Raw genomic sequence first — 22183 nt, forward strand, 5'->3', positions numbered from 1 at the left:
CTACAAATAAGACCCATAGTTTCACTGTGAAATCAGCCTATTAGATAGCCCTACGACTGAAGACATCGGAAAGGCTAGAGCACTCATTGGCATGAGCCCATAGTGCAACTTGGGGGAAAATATGGAAGCTCAAAGTCCCACCAAAGATTCGGGCATTTCTATGGAGAGCATGCAGTAATTGTCTACCAACAAGGGACAACCTATGTAGGAAGAAGATACAAATTGAAGCAACTTGTGAGTTCTGTAGAAGTGAAAGTGAAACAATGGCGCATATACTTTGGACGTGCCCATTTGCAAGAAATGTTTGGGCATTGGTCAAGGGTCGGATCCAGAAATGTAGCAATGACATTGAGGATTTCTTCCTCCTCTTTAAACACTTACAGTACGTGTTGGAAGGTGAAGACTTGGACAGATGGGCAGCCACGACATGGGCCATATGGAACTCAAGAAATAAGTTTTACTTTGACCACATTCAACTTGAGCCATGGTCTATATTGGAGAGAGCCACGAATTTGTTAACGGAGTACTAAGCTCTCATGGCAGTAGGGACGGGGTAAAATATATGTAACACCACTTAGGCTCCGCTTGGGAGGAGGGAATGGAATGGAATGGAAAGGAATAAAAAGAATAATTTTAGAATATTCTTCCCTTCTCTTGTTTGGGAGTTTTAATGGAGGGAATGGAAAGTCCATTCCATTGTTTGGGAGTTTAAGTGGGAGGGAATGGAATGGGTAGGAGGGAACATCCATTCCTTTCTATTCCCTTAAAACTTCAAATTTTCATTCCCCCCAAAATTGGGAGGAATGGGAGGGAATGAAATTAGATTTAATGATTTTTTTACCAAAACTCCTAAAATACCCCTATATATTCAACCCTTTATTTTAAAATAGGAGTTTAATAATAATATTGTCATAAAATGATTCCATTCCATTCCCTCCATGTTGCTCCCAAACAGGATTACTTACATTCCATTCATTTTCATTCATTTCCATTCCTTTATTTTAAAACATCCAAACAAGGTTACTTAATTCCATTCCATTCCATTCTTTTCCATTCCTTTCCCTTACTTAAATACATTCCATTCCATTCCTTTCTATTCCCTTATGATTATCTCATTCCATTTCCTTATGAACTCCCAAGCGGAGCCTTAAGGATTTGAGCTGTTTTTTTTTTTTTTTTTTTTTTTTTTTTTTTTTTGTTTTGAAAGTCAATGGGGATATGTCTGGGATGTTGACAATACCCCCCAAGCCCAAACAAGTCAGTTTGGCATTACCTGTATAAGATCAGTTTTGTTAATAAAATTTCCTACCATTCATTCAAAAAAAAAAAAAAAAAAGATGCTTAGTATAATAATCTTACATATATAATTTAAATATTATTGATAGTCATTCTTATATATTTTTTTAACTCTTTGAAAAGTCTTGTAAGAATGTTATTAGGTAGAAAATGTAAATTGTTCATTTAAAAAAAAATATTTTTATGTTCATTAATTCTAGACTCTTTGGTTTTTGTACACAATAACTCACTTGAATAGATACTTATGATATAATCCCACATTTGATTCCAAAATTATAAAAGAAATCATTCAAACTCTAAAATATAAAATCATTCAAACTCTCTCTTCCTCTAATTTTATATATCGTGTTAGATATATGATTATATTTTTTTTATGATTTATATATATTGGACCCGTCGTTTTCTACTCTAAATTAACTCATTTAGCCCAAAAATTAAAAAAAAAAACTTCGATTAGATGGAACACGTGCCATAAAATTAAATTCTAATTGAAATCTAATTTTTACATTGAACTAACTAACTTGGTTTAAAAATTTAAAAATTTGATTAGATGAGACACATGGCGCAAAATTAAACTTTAATTGAATTCCAATTTAAAATCTAATTGGATTTTCTCTCAGCTTTACTTATTAATATTAATATATATATATATAGATGACTTATAAACTTGAATTGTTTTTAGTTTTACCCCAAAAAAAAAAAAAAAGGCTCATAAATAGAAAATCATTCAAAAATTATGTTTTTTATGGTTTACTTATATTGGACTTCTTGTTTTTTTACACTAAATTAACTCATTTGATACAAAAATTAAAAAAAACTTAGATTAGATGGGACACATGTTGCAAAAATAAACTCTAATTGAAATCTTTTTTACATTGAATTAACTCACTTGACACAAAAATTTAAAAACTTAGATTAGACGAGACATGTGGCGCAAAATTAGATTTTAATTGAATTCCAATTTGAAATCTAATTGGATTTTCTCTCAGTTTTACCTATTATTAGATATATAGATATATAGATTTGTAATCATCTCTCTTTCTCTCAATCAATATGGAATTATTGCTTTCATAAAAAAAAAAAAATGGTATTACTGCATTATATTCAATACATCTTTGTGTTAATATTATTTCTTTTTATTTTTATAATTTTCTTTATCTTTTTCACTTTTTACCATATTTTATCACATATATGTGACGAATTTAATTTTTCTGTATCATATATTTTAATTAGGAGTGACTTCTGTCAATATTGATTAAAAAAAGGTATCTTCACTATTATATATAGGTGACATGGTCCCTACAATATTCATGCAAATGTTTAAAAAGATGGGCAAACATTTGTAAGAAATCTGAGGACTACGACTAACATCGTCTTGCCTTACTCTCAATTGCAATAATCATTGGCATAGTACAAGCTACTTATGATTGAATCCCATTAATTCTTAAAAAACTCAAGGATTTAGTGGATAAGGAACAAACTAAGGTTTACTTCTCTGATTATCGTGATGCACTATAGAAATTCAAAGGTGCATACATGGCTTCAATTGCGAGGTCTTACTGGGAAGTGATAGATTGGGTTAGGGATGGAGCTAACAAAGCTATAGATTGTGAAGATATATATCGAAGGAGTCCCCTATATCTGAATCATTGATAACAGGAGAGAATCACAAAGTGATTAAGCTAGCAAAGATTACTTTGATTATCATTGGTACTCTCCTTTCAACATAATCTATTTTCTTAGTCAGGTAATACACAATAAAAATGGTTATCAATTCATATTATTTGTGTATTAGGACTAGGAGATCCAACCGTACTAATTCACCAAACTATAGTACTTTCTAATGGGTTCAAATTACACCTAGTGTAACTCTAAGGTATGTTAGACCACCAAAATTTTTTAAATTGAAAAATCTTCATTGGATTACATTATCTTCGTATATTCTCTATGCTTGCCAAATTTTAAGATGATCAAAAATCAATAACCATGTCATCAATCAATCGTTTAAACTCAAGATTTTTTGTAAATTAAAATAAAGAAAAAAGATGAATTTTTTGATTGAATGGTATATAACATCCGATTGACATGAATTTTGACATGCATATTAAGAACAAATAGAACATGTAATCCAGTGGTGAGATTTCCAAAATATGAATTCAATAACATATTATTGGATTGTGTAAGATTTCTTAAAATTACACCAAGCTGAATTAAAGATCTGAATTAAAGCAATTTTAACTAATAACACAGCAGAAATTTGGGGGTGGGGAAAGGAAAGGAAGAAAGCAACTCTATAAATTGTAAGATATGTATATCGCCAATAGTTCATAGAGAGAACACAACTATAAGAGGAATGACTAATCCAGATATCTACATATACCCATACATTCTTTTGCCCTTGATTCAGCAGATAATGCATGCATGCCTTTGCAGCTCTATGTTCATGCTGCGAGAAACCTTTGGATATCCTTCTTATGCAATGAATCAGAGAAGCATACAACAATTCCTTCCAGTGCTCTTTACATATGACAGGACACACACTTATTATCAAAAACAAACTAAACAACTGATCTGAAGTTTCTATGCCAATTAGTCTCAGAAACACAAAAAACCTTTATGTACACATGCTATCACATGATACCAATGATTTATTGGCCTTCGCATCTTAAAATCCCACATAGTCTCATTGATATGTCACAAAAGAACAAAAGGTTTCAATTTCAGAACTGATTCTACTTAAGGGTGCAGCTTTGATAGCTATGTTAGTGAACTAACTGCCTTTGGCGTCAATACAAACCCCCCCCCCCCCCAACCACAAAAAAAAAAAAAAAAAAAAAAAAGAGAAGAAGAAAATAAATCAATGGCGAGTAACGGCCTTATTAAATGTAAACTGACCCAGAGAGTTTTGTGGTGGCATAAATCTCAGTCTTGGTTGACTACATAAATTATGAAGTTCTAAATAATGTGTACTTTTGGATTGAAGGTTATTAATACTTCCAAACTTATACCTGGTAAACCACAATTCTAACACAAGTCAACAATTCATACAAGATCCCAAAAGGTTCATCCATTTACTAAAAGTCAACTTGGCAGAGTGAAATGTCATCAATAATCATATATTGTGAATGCGCAGTGAAGAGCACAAATGTAACCACCTGACCCGACCATCATATTAGGGATATGAAACCTCAATATATACTAGAATACTAATAAAATTTCCTAGGCCAGTGAATTTGAGAAACCATTAGATGCAATTGAAACATGTTATGTTTTTAAATTTAGTAAAACTCTTTGTCAAAGCTCTTAATGTCAATAAGCAGGTGATCTAGAAAAAGATGGTAGCTCTCATTTTAACTTCCAAACATGACCTAGTTTGAAGATTTTTCATTTTATATCTCTCACTTTTTTCTTTTTCTGATAAGCCATTTTATATCTCCTTCTTGTATTATGAAAGTGTGTCATTTGGCTATATCTCCAAAGAAATTACACTTGTTTTTTAACAGTTAGGAGTCCTGGTATGTATCAAATGGGCTAAACAGATTCATCACCATTGCCAATAAATTTATTTCAACCGGTATATAAATAACAAGGAACTTCCAAAACTTCTGAACCGAATGCAAAGTAAAAGGGAATACAGTACCTCAATTAGAAAAGGTGATGTTGTTGGTTGGTATCTTTCGACAACTTTACCATTTTTGTGCACCAAGAACTTTTCAACATTCCACTTCGTAAGATCACCTAAAAACCCACCAGCACTCGATTTCAAGAACTGGTAAACTGGAGCTGTACTTATCAAAGATCGGGAATTCTGCTTTAAACCTTGTACAAGCAAACTGCTTGATTTCTGGGTTTTATCCACGTTCTTGCCCACCAAACCGATTGCAAGGGAAAGCTAGAATCTCCAATCCTGCAATGAGAAAACAATTTAGGAGTATTATATTCATGAGAAAAACAATTTCATCCTTAAAAATTTTCGAAGTGTGTCAAAGAAACATCAACAGGATTTATCAATAATCAACACGAAATCATTTTTTTTCTTCTGGAACTACTCATATGCATTACAACGAAATGACTTATGCTGTCCTAAGTTTGAATAAAACAATGATTGATCAGATATAACCGAAAGATATCATAGATTTGCAGGACCAATAAAATTTATCACAGCTATCATCTCGTGGTTGGGACCATGTGTTGGCTGTGTGTGAGATATATAGTAGCAATGTTATGATGAATACATAGTTCATGCCTCACGCGCACTGTACATGTACCAAAATGCAGCAAGAGAACAGGGAGGGTTGATGCCACGATGACTTGATAGCATATTTTTATGACAACTCGATACAGAAATACAACCCAACATGTTTAACTGAACTCCACATCCATGAACATTAAAGGTTGAATGTTCAAATAGTATATAAAACCCTATGAACGTTTAGACCTCTAATTTACAAATTACCAATTCAAACTTAATATCAAACAATGTATGTGCAGAAAATGAATGTAATCTTATACCAAAATTGATAAACAATCTAAACGAAATAAAATCACATCCACAGTAGAAATTAAATGGCAAAGATTAAGGGAAGAGATGTGCAAATACAAGGATAACACAACGATGTGTTATCGAAGAGGAAACCGAAACTCTCAGCATAAAACCTCTCCGCCGCCTTCCAAACGGTCAATAATTCACTAAATAACGAAGTTGGAATACATGAACAGCAGAAGACCTTCCAAGCCTAATCTATTCAGTGTATCTAAACTCTCCAAGCTTCTTGCTCCAATGAGGTTGCGCCGAACTTTTGTCTTCTTTAGCTTATCAGATTCCGCTATAGCTCATAGTATCAACTAATAACCATTAGTCATTTCCTAACTACTTCTCAAAGCACCAAATAACATTCTCACAGATGTGGGTATAGTAAGAAAATGATTTGGGTAAGAACCTTTCAAGGATGTAACAATTGAGAGGGTGAGAGTAGAGGAATTTGAAGAGTCTCTATGTAAAGATTATGAATGAATCAATCTTGCTTTTCTCTCTCAAAATTCTCTCTAAAAACTCTTTACATTTCATGGGTATAAGGGTCTATATATAGTGGTAAGTGTTTGGAATGTGAAGAGTCATTTTTCCAAAACAGGGTTGGCTGGTGGCTTGGCCTTGTGACTTGACTGAGCAGCGAGTTCAAGCCACGAGATAACTGAATGGCCAGTCTGGACTTTTTGTCCTGTAGTGCTCTAGCTGGCATAACGCTTCAGCTTCTTTGCATGTTTGGCACGTGAGCATCTTCTAGCAGCTTACAAGCCGCGAGCTACCTGTGAGATCCAGTTGCGAGTCTCTGCTTCACTGCACAATCTTGAGCAATTTTTCACACTCTCTCACACACTACCCTTACATGATTCCCACCTAAATATAGGGTTTCTAAATACTGAATTACAAGCAAATTTGGCACGAAATAAAGCTAACAGAATGGTTGATTAAATTCAACCTTACAATCTCCCCCTTTGACTATTTTGTGACAAAACCTTACAACAAACTCTAGACTTAACGCGTGAGTTAGGAATAGTTGAACAAAACTCACTCACACCTAACTTTAGAATCTGTGAAGCTCTTGGACCATAAGAACAAGTATCTCCTGAAACACAACAATACAATATAATCATTGTATGCAGAAAACTTGTAATACATATGGAGCAAGCACAACGTGATCAAACAAAATAGAAATAAGTAATAAATCAAGGTTTGACCAAAAATGAACAATCACTATAAAAAGTGATCACAATGCTCATTCACACATGGAATGAACATCTGGACATGCAAGCTAATAAGCTCAATTGCAAAATATCATTGTCTAACACTCAACCAATGCAACAACACTAGGAAATTGCATTAAGGATATAAAATCCAACAAAGGGCACAAGAGTGATGTACTTAAAGAAAATGCATAACATTTAATATCAAGTACTTAAGCTACAAAGCATGGGTACAAAACTTTAAAAACTTACAAAAGCAATAGGTACAAACAGTAAATTAAAACTGAATAACAACTTATATCTATATATAAACCACAGAACCAATAACATAAACCAAAGAATTAAAAACATATCCACACAAGAGTACATGAAAACCAGCAAGTAAATAGCTAAAATTTGTTAGGCTATCCAAACATATGTGTGAGTGTATATCAGCTTCCTCTTCTTGAGCACACAACTCCCCTTTTCAATATGCACACTCCTCCTCATTCTTGTGTTGCTCTCCCCCTTACTATATGCTATCTCTCCCCCTTTTTGGCACGAATAGCTAAAGACTATCTTCCAGTTTTTGCTGAATAGCATCTAATTGTGTCTCAATGGTTGTGAGACGCATTTGAGTTTGATTGTGGATGGAGTGAAGAAGCTGTTCTAAATTAGAAATTCGATGAAACACATTTTCAATCACGTTGCTTTGCTTGTCTGTTTGAGATCCAGGGGGAACAGATGGAGTGCCAGTTGTTTGCATCTCAGGATGAATTGGAGAAACAGTCTTGATATGCACAGGTGTAGCTAAAGCATAAGCTGGTGGAGTTGCATGTGTGGATGGCTCACTCTTAGGTGTTCTAGAGGAGTGACTCTTGCTTGCTTGAAGAGTTATCATAGATATTGGTCGAGAACGCAGTATAATTTTTCCATCTGTTGGTGAACAGACACCTTCACGAAGCAAGATCATCATGATGATTGTAAGCACCCTTAATTTCAGAGGAAGACAGGAAACACTGACTGAGTTCCCATTTGACGAGAGTTCCAAGTCTTTTCCAAGAGCATCCTAACCAAAATGCAGCACACAACCAACTTACACAAACGCTAATCATTTAAGCACGTCTTCAAGACATTTCTTAATGGGTATGATATGCAACACTAAGGACAGAACAACAAAAATACTCAAGACAGACAAGCAAGCATGAGAATAAAACATATCAAGCATTAGATTGATAAGTGCAACAAAACCCATCTAAACAAACCCAACAAAATAACCCCAACCTATATCCAAATCCACACATATCTCAAATCAAAACCACAACACACAGATCCAAGAAAACAAGGTTATAATCATGAAGAACTTAAAGAAAATGAGAAAACCCATACCTTTTTCTTGAAGATTGGTGGTTGAAATGATGCAAAACTGGAGGTTTTTGAGAGTGACACGGTGAGTTTGAGAAAGAGTTGAAATGGGGAAGACAATGAACAGTCACAAAAATTCGAGGGAAAACTGAAAAAATTTTAAAAACTGCCCTTAAAACGCAAAACACGCGATTTTTGCGACTGAGTCAAGCTGTGTGCAAGTCGTTAGGGCCAGCCGCCAGAACACTTTAAACAATAATTTTGAAAAAAATTTCTAAGTATTTTTTGCGACTGGAAGGTCTACCCACGAGAAAGTCGTGAGGTAAGCCGCGAAAATCTTTATGTACCCCTCGCGATTAGACCTTCCATCTGCGAACAAGTTACCACAGTGAGCCGCGAGAAACATAAAAACCCAAATTTTGAAAAATATTCTAAATATTTTTCGCGACTGAGACATTGACCCACCAGTGAGTCGCGAAGAATCTCTGTATGGGCTTGTGATTGGGGTGTGCGACAGGACCAACCCACGACTGAGTCGCCAAAACAAGGCACCACTGTTTTTTTTTTTTTGAAATTTTGATAATTTTTGTAAAAACAAAATACTTTCCAGAAACAAACTAAAAGACTAAAAAATCTTTTTGTGTTTGATCAACAAAGATTGAGCATGTGAAAACACATTTAATCAAGTACAATCACACAAATGAATATGACATTCATTGAACATAGACATGTGTGATGTGTGTGGATATCAGAAATGAGATAGTCCTTGGTCTAATGTAAAGCTTCAATGATCAATTCAATCAAGACATACACAATTAGTACTAGATAATGTGACCCATCTCAATTATAGAAATATGCATATATGACCTCCCACATGAACTTGATTACATTTATTTGAAGCTTTTCATTTGGCTCTATGAACATTATATCATTTGATTGATGTCTTAAATTTTTGATATTTCAATTTGATGAGTTAGCCTTTGGCTTTTTGGGCATCATACATTTTATTTTTAGTCGCTTTCCCTTTTTTCTAGGCAAATACTAGTATGTGCGACAGACTTTTGCAGCTCAATATCTCTTTTCATTTGGAGATTTACATTTAGTGAGCTCTTTAAGTAAAAAAAATAAAATAAAATAGTGAGAAAATATATAGGTACAAGTCTATGCATGTCTCAAGATCAACAAAACCATTCACTAATCATTCATGACAATGTTGAAGATCTATTTACAATAGTCACATAGATTTTAAGACCTCTTCCACAATGATATGAGTGCATAGGGAATACGCTAAACTCGTAGATGCATAAAGCCATAAGTACAAAGGTACAAGGCAAAACATGTTTTGAGACAAAATTCAACAAAGTCGATCAAACTTTTTGGGTTTTTTTTTACTTTTTATGTGTTTTTAGATTTTTGACATAAAAGTAAGAAAAGATTGATCAAAAGCAACAATGTAAAAACATTTAAAAAGTGACAAGAAAACAACCAAAAAAATTTCAACACAAACAAGCAAAAAGCACACAACTAAGCATATACACAAAGTATAGGAAGAATTAATGCATGGACATGTTGTAATGTTTATGCATGAGTACCCCTCTTCACCCACATGTCACGTGCGTTTGGGGTGATATCCCTATAGGATTGGGTACGAGAGTTAGGATTTTCAAGTAGGTGGTGAATGCACCGATCATCTTCATCACGTCCATCACACCGAGATCACCATTTTAACCTCTTGATGACTCAACAGCCCAAGTCTTCTTGTCATTTCTTGGTCCTCTTGACCTTTGATCAGTTGTATTCTTCAATACTTTAAGCTTATGTCAATTTGGTTTTGTGTGTCCTTAAAGTCCACAATGATGGCAAAAGTGGTTTGTTCTCGGACCTCTTTGTGATCTTGGAAGAGATTTCCCTCTAGCTTTAGGTTTGATCACTGATTGATTACGAGACTTGTTCAACACCCTTTGGCCAGCCACGTTCTTCCTCTTTTCATCTCGTACTATCTTAGGTGTAGAGGTAGCCACTACAGGTTCTTTAGCTTGCACAAACTTCACTTCTTTAGTGATTTTGACAGCTGACCTACTTTCTCCGGTATATCCCGACCCAGATTTGTCTGAGAATTGTTTTTGAGAGGAAATGACATCATCTAGTTTTTTGGTGGAGGCCCTCTCTACCTTGGCATTTGCTTGAACTACCTCGAGCTCAATAAATTTTATCTTTGAGTAGGTTTCGGTCAGCTCTCCATTCAGTGTCTCTATCTTACACTTGGCCTCCTTATGTCGCACTAGGAGATTTTTATAGTCCTCCTCAGCCTTCTTCATCTTTTTCACAGCTGCCTTGGCCATATGTGCATATTCTTCTGATTTCTCAAGGAGTGAATTGAAGTTTTCTTGAAGAACCCCTGTACTCTCATCTTCTTCAACATCCGATTCTTCTACAATTCCCATTGATTCCTCATCACTATGCTCCCCAAGCTTTTGTACAAGCAAATTTAAGTCCTACGAAGACTCAAAATAAGCAATGGTTATAAAAGCGGAGTAATTCCCTTCTCCGTCACAGCTTTCCTTAGAATCAGAATTTGATGAATTTGAGTCACTAAGAGTTGTGGCATACGCCTTGCCCTTCGATTTCAAATAGTTGGGACATTCTTTCTTGAAATGTCTGTGTTCGTTGTACTCGAAACAGGTGTTTCCTTGTGTAAATTGGGATTCCTTTCCATCTTTCCTTTTGAATTCTTTTTTTTTCCTTCTCGAAATTTTGGAATTTCCCTTTATCGCCAAATTTTCCATTATTCTTGAATTTTAAGAACTTTCGAAAACTCTTCACCAAATATGCCACATTTTTATCGACAACATCCTCATCCGATGAGTCATGAGTTTCGACCCTTTCATCAATCGTCTAAAGAGCAAGAGATTTGCTTTTCCTTTGTGTGGACAATGAAAATTCATAGGTCTAAAATGAGCCAATCAATTCTTAGACTTTGATATCATCAAGATCCTTACTCTCTTCAATCACTGTCACCTTGGCACGGAAGCTCTCCGACAACGAACGAAGGATTTTTCTCATAACTTTAGAGTCCTCCATTTTCTCCCCCAAGTTTAACTTGCCGATGACTACTTCATTCGGCTTACTATAGAAAGAGTCAAAAGACTCGTCCTCACTCATTTTTAACTCTTCGAAATGAGTGGTCAGCATCTGTAGCTTGGTATCCTTCACTATCTTTGTTCCTTTATACGTGGTCTCCAATATCTGTCATGCCTCATTGGCAATAGAAATGTGAGATATCTTGTGGAACTCTTCTGGAGACACACCATAAAAAATAGCGTTAAGTGCTTTGCTATTTGCATTAGATGCCGCGAGAGTTGCCTTATCCCATGTGGATTTGGTAGCCTCCGGCCTAGTCTATCCAATATCCATTGCATCCCAAACGGTTTCATCCATTGAACACAAAAATGCCCTCATCCTGACTTTCCAAAAGGCATAGTTGCTACCATCAAAATATGGTGGCACATTTAAAGATTGAGACCGGTCCATCTCAATATGGGGTCAAGGATCGCACTAAGGTGTTTAAACCACAAAGAGTGCACCCGCTCTGATACCAATTGAATGTTCAAATAGTGTATAAACCCTATAAACGTTTAGACCCTCAATTTACAAATTACCAATTCAAACTTAATATCAAACAATGTATGTGCGGAAAATAAATGTAAGCTTATATCAGAATTGATAAACAATCTAAACCAAATAAAATCACATCCACAGCAGAAATTAAATGGCAAAGATTAAGGGAAGAGAGATACAAACACAAGGACAATACAACGATATGTTATTGAAGAGGAAACCGAAGCCCTCGGCGTGAAACCTCTTCACCGCCCTCTAAGTGGTCAATAATCCACTAAAAAATGAAGTTGGGATACATGAACAGTAGAAGACCCTCCAAGCCTAATCTACCCAGTGTACCTAAGCCCTCCAAGCTTCTTGCTCCAACGAGGTTGCCCCGAATTTTTGTCTTCTTTAACTTATCGGATTCCGCTATAGTCCATAGCATCAATTAATAACCATTGGTCACTTCCTAACTGCTTCTCAAAGCACCAAATAGCCTTCTCACGGATGTGGATATGGTGAGAAAATAATTTGGGTAAGAACCTCTCAAGGATGTAACAATGGAGAGGGTGAGAGTAGAGGAATTTGAAGAGTCTCTATGTAAAGATTGTAGATGAATCAATCTTGTTTTTCTCTAGGGTTTCTCTCTCAAAATTCTCTCTAGAAGCTCTCTACATTTCGTGGGTATAAGGGTCTATATATAGTGGTGGGTGTTTGGAATGCGAAGAGTCATTTTTCCAAAATAGGGATGGCTAGCGGCTTGGCCTCGCAACTTGACTGAGCCACGAGTTCAAGTCGCGAGATAACTGAATGGTCGGTCTGGACTTTTTGTCCTGTAGTGCTCTAGCTGGCATAACACTTTAGCTTCTCCGCATGCTTGGCACATGAGCATCTTCTGGCGGCTTGCAACCCGCGAGCTACTTGCGAGATCCAGTCGTGAGTCCCTGCTTCACTGCACAATCTTAAGCAATTCTTTACACTCTCTCACACACTACCCTTACATGATTCCCACCTAAATACATGGTTTCTAAATGCTGAATTACAAACAAATTTGGCACGGAATAAAGCCAACAAAATAGTTGATTAAATTCAACCTTACAAAAGTAAACATAGTTGACTGCCATTGAAAACTTGCTTGATTTTGTTACACTAAAATATGCACCTGGATGTTAAGGATTAATTATAATAAATGCCTACAAATACTAGGAGACTTTATCAATGTTGTCCTGTTTATATTTAAAACTTAAGAGTTTCCTCCATCTTCAATTTGATTGCTATGAATATGGAGAAAAAAGAAGAAACTTAAAATTTATGGACATCTTTGGATACATACTCAGGAAGACATTTCTGAAAAGTTAAACATAGACAGCCAGACACATCAATTATGGTTCAATTGGGTGTAAGTGCCAACTTTTTAAAGATCTTTACAATAATTATAAACACATCTGGGAACTGTCTCCAATTGCCACTGGATACCTTGAGTTTTGCACTTCTTATATAAATGAGACAATTCTGAGTAATTTGCAGTCGTCAAACCACTGTGATTAAAGAAAAAAAAATTCTAGTTATATCACAAATTGAAATGACTGACATAGAGACAGGGATTTTCAATAGTTTAAACAAAAGAATTTCAAGGCTGCAAATCATCAATTAGGCGCGCATACCATTTTGAAGCAACATTGACAATCAAGAGAACCTTTCCCTTAAACTTGCTACGAGAAACATCCATCCCATCGATATCCTGCATCAACAACCTCCATGCATAAGCACGACATACTATTTTACACGTTCTTCCCGAAATTCAATTGTCCTAAATTTTTTTGAAGATATAACCAGCCCCCATGGGAGAGAGATAGAGCAGCCTATGAATCTTATAATTGTAAGTCCAAGCTAAAGTTCAGAACACTATTTTCCTTTCTAAACAAACAACATTAGAAACCATATGTACATATTCTTTTTTAAATCAATAAAGAAATTAGCAATGTAATGACAATTGAATTCACTTCAAGTCATTGATACCAATTCACATATACACCCATCCAAAACAACTAGACTTTTTTGCCTAATAAACACACACACACACCAACTACTAGACTTTCGTTTCACAGTGAGCCAGCTATAAAGTTGGCTATTTCTTCCTTACTTGTCCAAGTGCACCAATTCAAAAATTTAGATATTTTCCTTTTGTCACATCTATTTTGTATATTACTAAAAACTGAAGTAGCATTTATTGTTGCTACGCTCTTGTTTAGCCACATCAGCAGTTATGTTATTCATTTATATTTTATTTTATTTCCTCTATTTAAACTTTTATTCCCCCTATTTTCAAAAAAAGAAAAAAAAGAAAAACTCTTCTTCTCACTATTAGTTCACATACCTACTGTTACACTTTTTTCAACCTTTCACTTTCCTTTTTGCCTCTTTATCTCTTCACTACTTTATTGTTATACTTCCTTCATCTCTTTTATATTTTGACTCTTCTTCTACCTATTTTATTTTGTATAAATTTGATATTGTTTTCCCATACAAAACTGTGAGTACTCTTTCTCTTTCTCTCTTGGTGAATTTTTGTTTTTTCTTATAACTCTAATTAAGGTTGATAGTTTTTTATTTATTTATTTTTTTAATTTTTAATATGTGCTTTGGTATTGTGCGTGTGTATTTTTTTCTAAATATCCCATCAAAAAGTCTTCTCTTTCCCTTTTATAGCTTTGGTTGAATTTTAGTTTGGGTTAATACTTAGTTTTTTTGGAAACAGGAATTTGAATATGCCTACCAATTGTTTGAGTAATAAATTATTAAAAAGCCTATTATTTATTCCTTTACTTTCATTTTAATTTTGGCTAAGATAATATTGTAATTTTGTAATGAGTTTTGATTATTATGATAATTTCCTTATTCCTTAAGAGATGAGAAATTTGAATAATAAATTTGAAACATATAAAGTTTAGTTGTATATTAAGCAAATATAATACACTACAATATAAGTTAGACGAATATGGTTCACCTTACAAAAAAATATTAGTTAAACATAAAAAAAAATGATATATTTGTGGAGATAAAAAGATTAAAAAAAAATACTTGTAGAAATATATATATATATATATTTTAAATAGACAATACTTAAAATAATGGTTACTTTTTTATATATTTCATTTCATTACATAATATTTATATTCTCATGCATCGCGTGGGTTTGTGGTTAGTCTAATTAAATGCTTAAACTCCTATACATGCACACATTCAATTACATGGCATAAATACTCTCAAATGTTTGTAATTCATTTGACACCCAAGACCCATAAGCCAAAACTCAAAAACCTCAAAGAAGAGTCAAAATTCAAACAATAACCATAATTTTAAAACTAAAATGAAAGAAAAAAGTGGAAGGGAACAAACAAAAAATGAGTTCTTTATTGTTCCTCAAAACACTTACTTTGACATTGAAATTATAGATAGTCTTCTCTATAGCGGCTTTGGCATTGATTGAGAAAGAATGAGAATTGAGAAGAAAGGTGGACCTAGAATTTGAAGCTAGGGGGCCGAAGCGTAAGAAAAAAAAAAGTCCAAATAGGTATCCATACTGATGATGTCGAAAAAATCACCAGTGAGTCACACGATACTCGCACACCCGAAATATCTCCTGCACAACAAAAAGAGAAGACCTAATAGAGAGCGCTGGTGTGGTGCCGGCTTAATACCCTCCGAAGGTCAAGTTAGAACTATTCTCACAACTCCAGAATGTTAGAGAAGGGTAAATTATGCGTACCTTGATTAATAGGTGTATTGGGGCTTTTATAGTAGTAGAAAGTTGACATCCCTTCTTTGATGTAGAGGTCTTTTCCTAATAGGAATCCTCTTGAACAGTCCCAAACGTGATGGTCAAAACATTTCCTTATAGAGAAGGTCTTCATTTGCGCGCGTATCTTCCAGAATCCGATTTGTACAAGAATTCCATTCTTGAGACTCTATTGGTTGCTAAGTGTGTGCTGCAAGTATTTCCCATCTAGGGTTCTTGGCTGCTACGTGGATACTTAATCCGACCCGGCTGCATTTGGTTACGCGAGATCAAATCGGACGCGTATTGGGCTCATCCTTTATCAGCCCAAGGATGTGGAACCATTAGGCCCATTTCGTTATGGCGTATCAGCCTAGATTTTTACCCTCTTCACGTATAGTATTAACAAAATATCAACCAAGATATATACACAAAATCATTGTTTCTTAATACATTAAGATGTAATCATCTACCAAAAAAGACAAAATAATAAAAAATAATATTGTTTCTTAAGAGCATTAGATTTAATAATTAACAGTGAGTGTCATATGATGGATGGAATTACAAAAGATTGGGACAAACTTTCTCACTTTCTTTATTTGAGAAGGAGGTTAGTTGTCTTAATTTGGCTATCAATATATACTTTTCCAAAATGGAGAAGTTTTTCACTAACGTTGAAGTTATAGCGAGAACTTTTCATCCGAAGAGAGGTTTATCAAGTTAGGGATGCAGGTGATCATAAAATAATGATTTTTATTTTTGAGTTAGAATGTGATGCAGAAAAGGTTCTTTGGTGTGAACCATGGTCTTTTGATTAGTCCTTGGTGTTATGATGGTGTTACTCCATTGACAAATGACATTCAGTTTACTTTAACACAATTTTGGGTTCAAATCCATAATCTATCGATACTAAACTTGTCCTATAAGACTCTTGAAGAGATTGGTGTGGTCGCGATAAGGATTGTGAACAAAACCGTGGATTCAAAGTTATTTGCGGATCAACAATAATTTGGTCCATGCTTGGATTAGGGACGATTCTCCAAGAGGTAATTGTTAGGGTCATATTTTATGTAATTGACTAATCTTTTGACAAAATGCACTTTACTTATAATTGGGTAGATCTAAGTTGGGTTTAATACTTCAAGAAATATGTTGTTCAAAGCATATCAAGTGTTTGTATTGAAAGTCATGAAGATTGATCCAAGAAACAAATGAAGAAAAGCCATTCATTAAGTCTCAGTAGATAGCTCGACAGATTTCTGCTATCGAGACTTAATGTGCAGCTCGATAGAAGCTCGATCTATCGAGAACTACGATTTTTAGTTTTCCAGATATGAATTTCAACCTAGGCTTATGGATTTGTTTAAGGTTTCTTTTCTCACAACCCTAGACATATATAAGGCTTATTATAAAAGGGGAATCTTCCTAATCAGCTCGATATAAGGCTTATGAATTTCATTCTCTTTCTCAAAAGGGGAATCTTCCTAATCCAATTATAATGGTCTCTAATAATTCATCATGAAAGTGGTAGGGGTTTCAGGAGTTGTTTATGCATCTATTGATAATTGCCCCACTATTTCTATTTCTTCTACTGTGGGCTCTTTTACTATGGGTAAGTCTTTGAGTGGTTCCAAAAAATCTAGTGATAATGGAAACAAAACATTTCTCATGTCAAGCTAAAAAAAGGTAATTTAAATATAGATAGAGTTTTTTTTTTTTTTTGAAAAACAATTCTATCTCTGCCAAGCTAAATAAAAGGGAATTAAACCATAATTTTCCAACTCATTATTTTAAGGTTGTTACCAAATATTGGAAGATGAGATAGTTTTCTAAAAACAATGCTTATGTGGCATTTGATACGTGGCAATGTATTAAGATTCTCATGAATGTTTAAAGATTCCCATGTTTGGTTGCAAATCACGCTAAGGAATCAGATATCAGGGGAATTTGTATTCACTCTTTGAACCCCTCTCAGTAGGAATGTGGATTCCTTTTAAACCAGGTGGATATCCAGATTCCCAAACTTAAAGAAAATTGTATTTTTTTATAAATTGACAATTTTGAACCATTTTTCTTTATCATTTAAGTAATTATGATAAAATATAAAACAAATCATCAATATCTTTTCCCTTATCTTTATCTTTTCTAGCCAAAATAACATAAATAGAATAGACAACTCTGTTGATATATTCTTTAACAAAGTTCTATTTAGGTTTCACGTGTGAAAAAAAAAGTTTGAAGGGGACCCTCCATTATTGCCAGTTATTCACTTTTGCTATTGTGTGTATATAACTCAACAAATTATTAATAGTTTATATTTTGTTTTTCATTATTTATTTAGAGGAAGATTTCTGTAAAGGACATGGTAGTTCATATTCAAATCGAAGGATAAAATGAGAAAAATAAATAATTCATTTAAGATTCCTGGGAATAAACAAAACATTATTATCTCACATTCTTATGAATCTTAAGAGATTCCCAATGAAACCAAACATAGGAATAACTACATTCCTATGCATCCAGATTGCAAGGAATTACATTCCTACGAATCTAGATGCCAGGGATAATGTGAATTCTCCTGTACCAAACGCCACATTAGGGAAATGATTCATTTTCCAGAAATTTTATTGTTGTTTATTTCGATGTTTTTTTTTTTTTTTTTTTAAAATTCGTACCTTATACTAACCTACAATTGAACCCTTACTCCAATACCCAATTGGACTTGTTCTGTAGTAACAATCTCTCCTTGTAATGCACAGCTCCCAGTACATGACTAACCAATTCGATATACGGATCCCAATACGCGGCTTACTCACCAACTTAAGAAAGATGTTAGCTGTAAAGTTCTTTAGTTCATCGCATGATGAAGATCTCGAAACTCTTTGGTTATAAAACACTACGGTGTACAAACACAGTAGCTTCTTCAAGAGAAAGATGAATTAGGGCAAATTCTATCTCCGGTCACAATTTGCATGAACACAACTTTGCTTCACACTTGCGCCACCTTTGACAGCACTTAAAACAATCCTTATATATGTTTAGGGTTGTGAGGAAAAAAAGCCCAAACATATATTCATGAATAAGATTGAAATCAGCTCTAAAAAACTGAATTTCATAAACCTCGATAGATAGCTTATCTGTCGAGCTAGCTGTCGAGCATCGGGCTTCAGCAACTTTTTAAACCTCGATAGATACTAGCTGTCGAGCTTTAAAATCCAACACTTCTTCACTTATTTCTTAGACAGACTTGCATGGCTTTAACACTTAATCTTGAAACTTTGTTCCTTGAAACATTAAACAAACCCTAGATCTACCCAATTACAAGTAAAGTTCGATTTGTCAAAAAATTAGCCAATTCTATATTGACATATATTCCTAACATTAAATCACATATGTCCTAACAAATCCAACTTCCTAACACCAAGGCTAACTCAATATCGTATCATGTGTGGTCCTTGATTTCTATGTCTAACAACTATTGGAATTAATGGGGAGTCAATTTTGATATGAAATTAGGCTTCAATTAAAACAATGACTCAACCTCATGAGTTAGTACCTCGTGGTGGATCTATGACTTCCCAAAGAAAATCCATCCTACATAATCAAGGAAACATTATTCAACACATCGCCAAACATACCCAAAGAAAAAAAAATTGATTTTGGTCTTCATGATAAGCATAACAAACTGTTCTTGGGTCCTTTGCAAGAACCCGGTTGCTCTTTCACAACATTGGTGTCACCATCATCAGACATTGTCTCTTCTGCAACCACATTGGGATGCAAAGCATGGTTTGAAATTTCCTCTTGGATTAGTAATTGTTGAGGGAGAAATTGATGCCTCTGAATAAAATATCGAGAAGCCAAGCCGAAACTTAACTATGGGCTCTTAAGATAGCACCCAAAGGCTTTCGGTGTGATGACAAGCCTATCCAAGCAAGAAACAAAGGCTGCACTTTGACAAAACACCAACGAAAGCCCAATGAAAATACTTTACAATGCTTAATTAATACGTTAGTGGTCCTATTCTGATAGTACAAGGGAAATAAATTCTCTAGCAATAAGGGTGAAATTAAACTAAGTCCAGAAAGATAAATTCTCAAACGGCAAGGGTGAAATTATACAGTCCAGCAGTCAATGATTAAATAAATTTAGGAAAGTGTTAACTCCTTGGGGTCCTTGTATGTCTCGGTCAGGGGAATTTCTTATACTTTCAGCCATCATTTCATCAATGTAAGGAAAGAGTTTGATTGTTACAAATACATTATATCCTTCAACAGTAAAACAAAAAGTAAAAATTAAAGGTTCCATGGGAAGAAGAAAATGATTAATTGGCATGGTGTGAAGGGAGAGAGGGATCCCAGCTCAGTGCAGCTTATATTAAACTAAGATTTTGGTAAGTGTGTGTTTATAAGGAATGAATGAGGTAATATGGGCTGTTTTGAGTGAGTGGGATAGGATTAACACTGAGGTTAAGGCTTTGGTGAGTAATGGGCTGTTTATGACTAATTGGGAGACTATTATGAGCTATGATTGTGTAAAGGGGGGAAACGAATATCTGAGGTTAGGTGAGTGTGGTCTAAGGGGAATGAGTGGTGAGCTTAAGGAGAGCTAAACCACAAGCAAAAATTGGCCAACAAATCAAGAGTTTCAGAGGGAGTAGCTAACCCGTTTATGGGCTGAGGTGCTTATGTATTTATAATGGAGTTTTAGAGAAGCATTAATTAACAAAAATCCAAAAAATGTAGGAGCAATCAGAAGCCTGGGAATCAAGGTTAATCTTCCTAGGATTTGGCCAAAAGTAAGAGATTTACTTTAGGGTCTGCCTTGCTTCTTTGGGTAATATATGACACATGATGGGATTTTGGAGTGTTTTGCATTAAATGCCAGGATTTCTGGGGCTAAGTTTAACCAATGGGATTAAGGCATGTATCAAGAATGAATTATAATGCTGCAATTGAGATTTGGACCCCAAGAAGTAGGATTCAACACCCCAAGCCAAGTGTTGAACACTAAGTCCGCTTTAGGGGGTTCCACTGGAGAATCCCTTTATGCCCTCCAAATCACATGTTCCCAATTTTTCCCCTTTAGGATTCATGGGCTTAGCACATGAATCATGTCTTGAACATTTTTGACATTTATAGCATCAATTTCTTGAGGTTTGGATAACTTGGTTTTAGCTCCCTTTCTGCTAAAGATACAGTCTTGGGGAAGATGATTGAGTTCCATCACCCTTTAGACTTCAGCTAATGTTACAACCCTCAAGCACTATTCACGTAAGGTAAAGGGTGACAGAAAGCTGATGGGATAGCCCTTAGTTCATCCTCAAAGACTTGGTTCTCTTGTAGGGGCCTCCAGTTGTACTTTGGTTAGGGATGAACAAGGGCTGGTTGTCCACTTTCAATGGGGTCTTTTGGATTGGGTTTGCTCACATGGGCTAGTTCCTTTGGGCTGGGTTGTGTGCATCCTACAAAATGGACATCAACAACACATGTTGCCATGGGTTTTCATTCCTCATGGACTTTTATTAGTAAATATTCTTTGGATTTTCATTGATCCTTGCAATGGGCCTTTGGGCAATTAGTTGTCATGTTTGAAACAATAGGATAGAAAATTAGCCAATTCTATATTGACATATATTCCTAACATTAAATCACATATGTCCTAATGAATCCAACTTCCCAACACCAAGGCTAACTCAATATCATATCATATATGGTCCCTGATTTCTATGTCTTACAACTATTGGAATTAATGGGGAGTCAATTTTGATATGAAATTAGGCTTCAATTAAGACAAGGACTCAACCTCATAAGTTAGTACTTTGTGGTGGATCTGTGACTTCCCAAAGAAAATTCATCCTACACAATCAAGGACACTAATTATTCAACACATCGCCAAACATATCCAAAGAAAAAAAAATTTTAATTTTGATCTTCATGATTAAACATAACAAACTGTTCTTGGATCCTTCGCAAGAACCCGGTTGCTCTTTCACAACATTAGTGTCACCATCATCAGACATTGTCTCTTCTGCAACCAACTTAGGATGCAAAGCTTGATTCGAAATTTCCTCTTGGATTAGTACTATATCATGGAGACACTAACTATAATTGGAATTCATAAATGAGATTGTCAAAGACTTATAGGCATTAACCATCAGACACTAAATTTGCTTGTTGGGACTTCTAACTATATTTGCTTGTTAGGACTTCTGAGAGAAGCTGATCCTAATGCCAAACGAACAATACCTCCTTCACTAGAGCTATAAAGGTTGGCATGAATAGAATTTCTTTTCACTAAGATAGGTTGACATGGAAAACAACTCTATTTCATTCCAAGTTAAATAAGAGAAGTTAAAAGATAATTTTCCTTTGACCCATTATTTCTAAATACTACTAGACATAAGAAAACACCAAAAAA

The 22183-nt window shown here is 34.7% G+C and overlaps 1 pseudogene; it reads right to left on the bottom strand.

Annotated features, from left to right (window-relative positions):
* Window positions 1-3737: 3737 nt before the first annotated feature.
* LOC112031063 (putative glutathione peroxidase 7, chloroplastic) lies at window positions 3738-19516 on the bottom strand (annotated as a pseudogene).
* Between the last annotated feature and the right edge of the window lie 2667 nt (window positions 19517-22183).

Source organism: Quercus suber, unplaced genomic scaffold (genome assembly GCF_002906115.3).
Source record: "Quercus suber isolate HL8 unplaced genomic scaffold, Cork oak 2.0 scaffold_1260, whole genome shotgun sequence".
NCBI lineage: Eukaryota > Viridiplantae > Streptophyta > Magnoliopsida > Fagales > Fagaceae > Quercus > Quercus suber.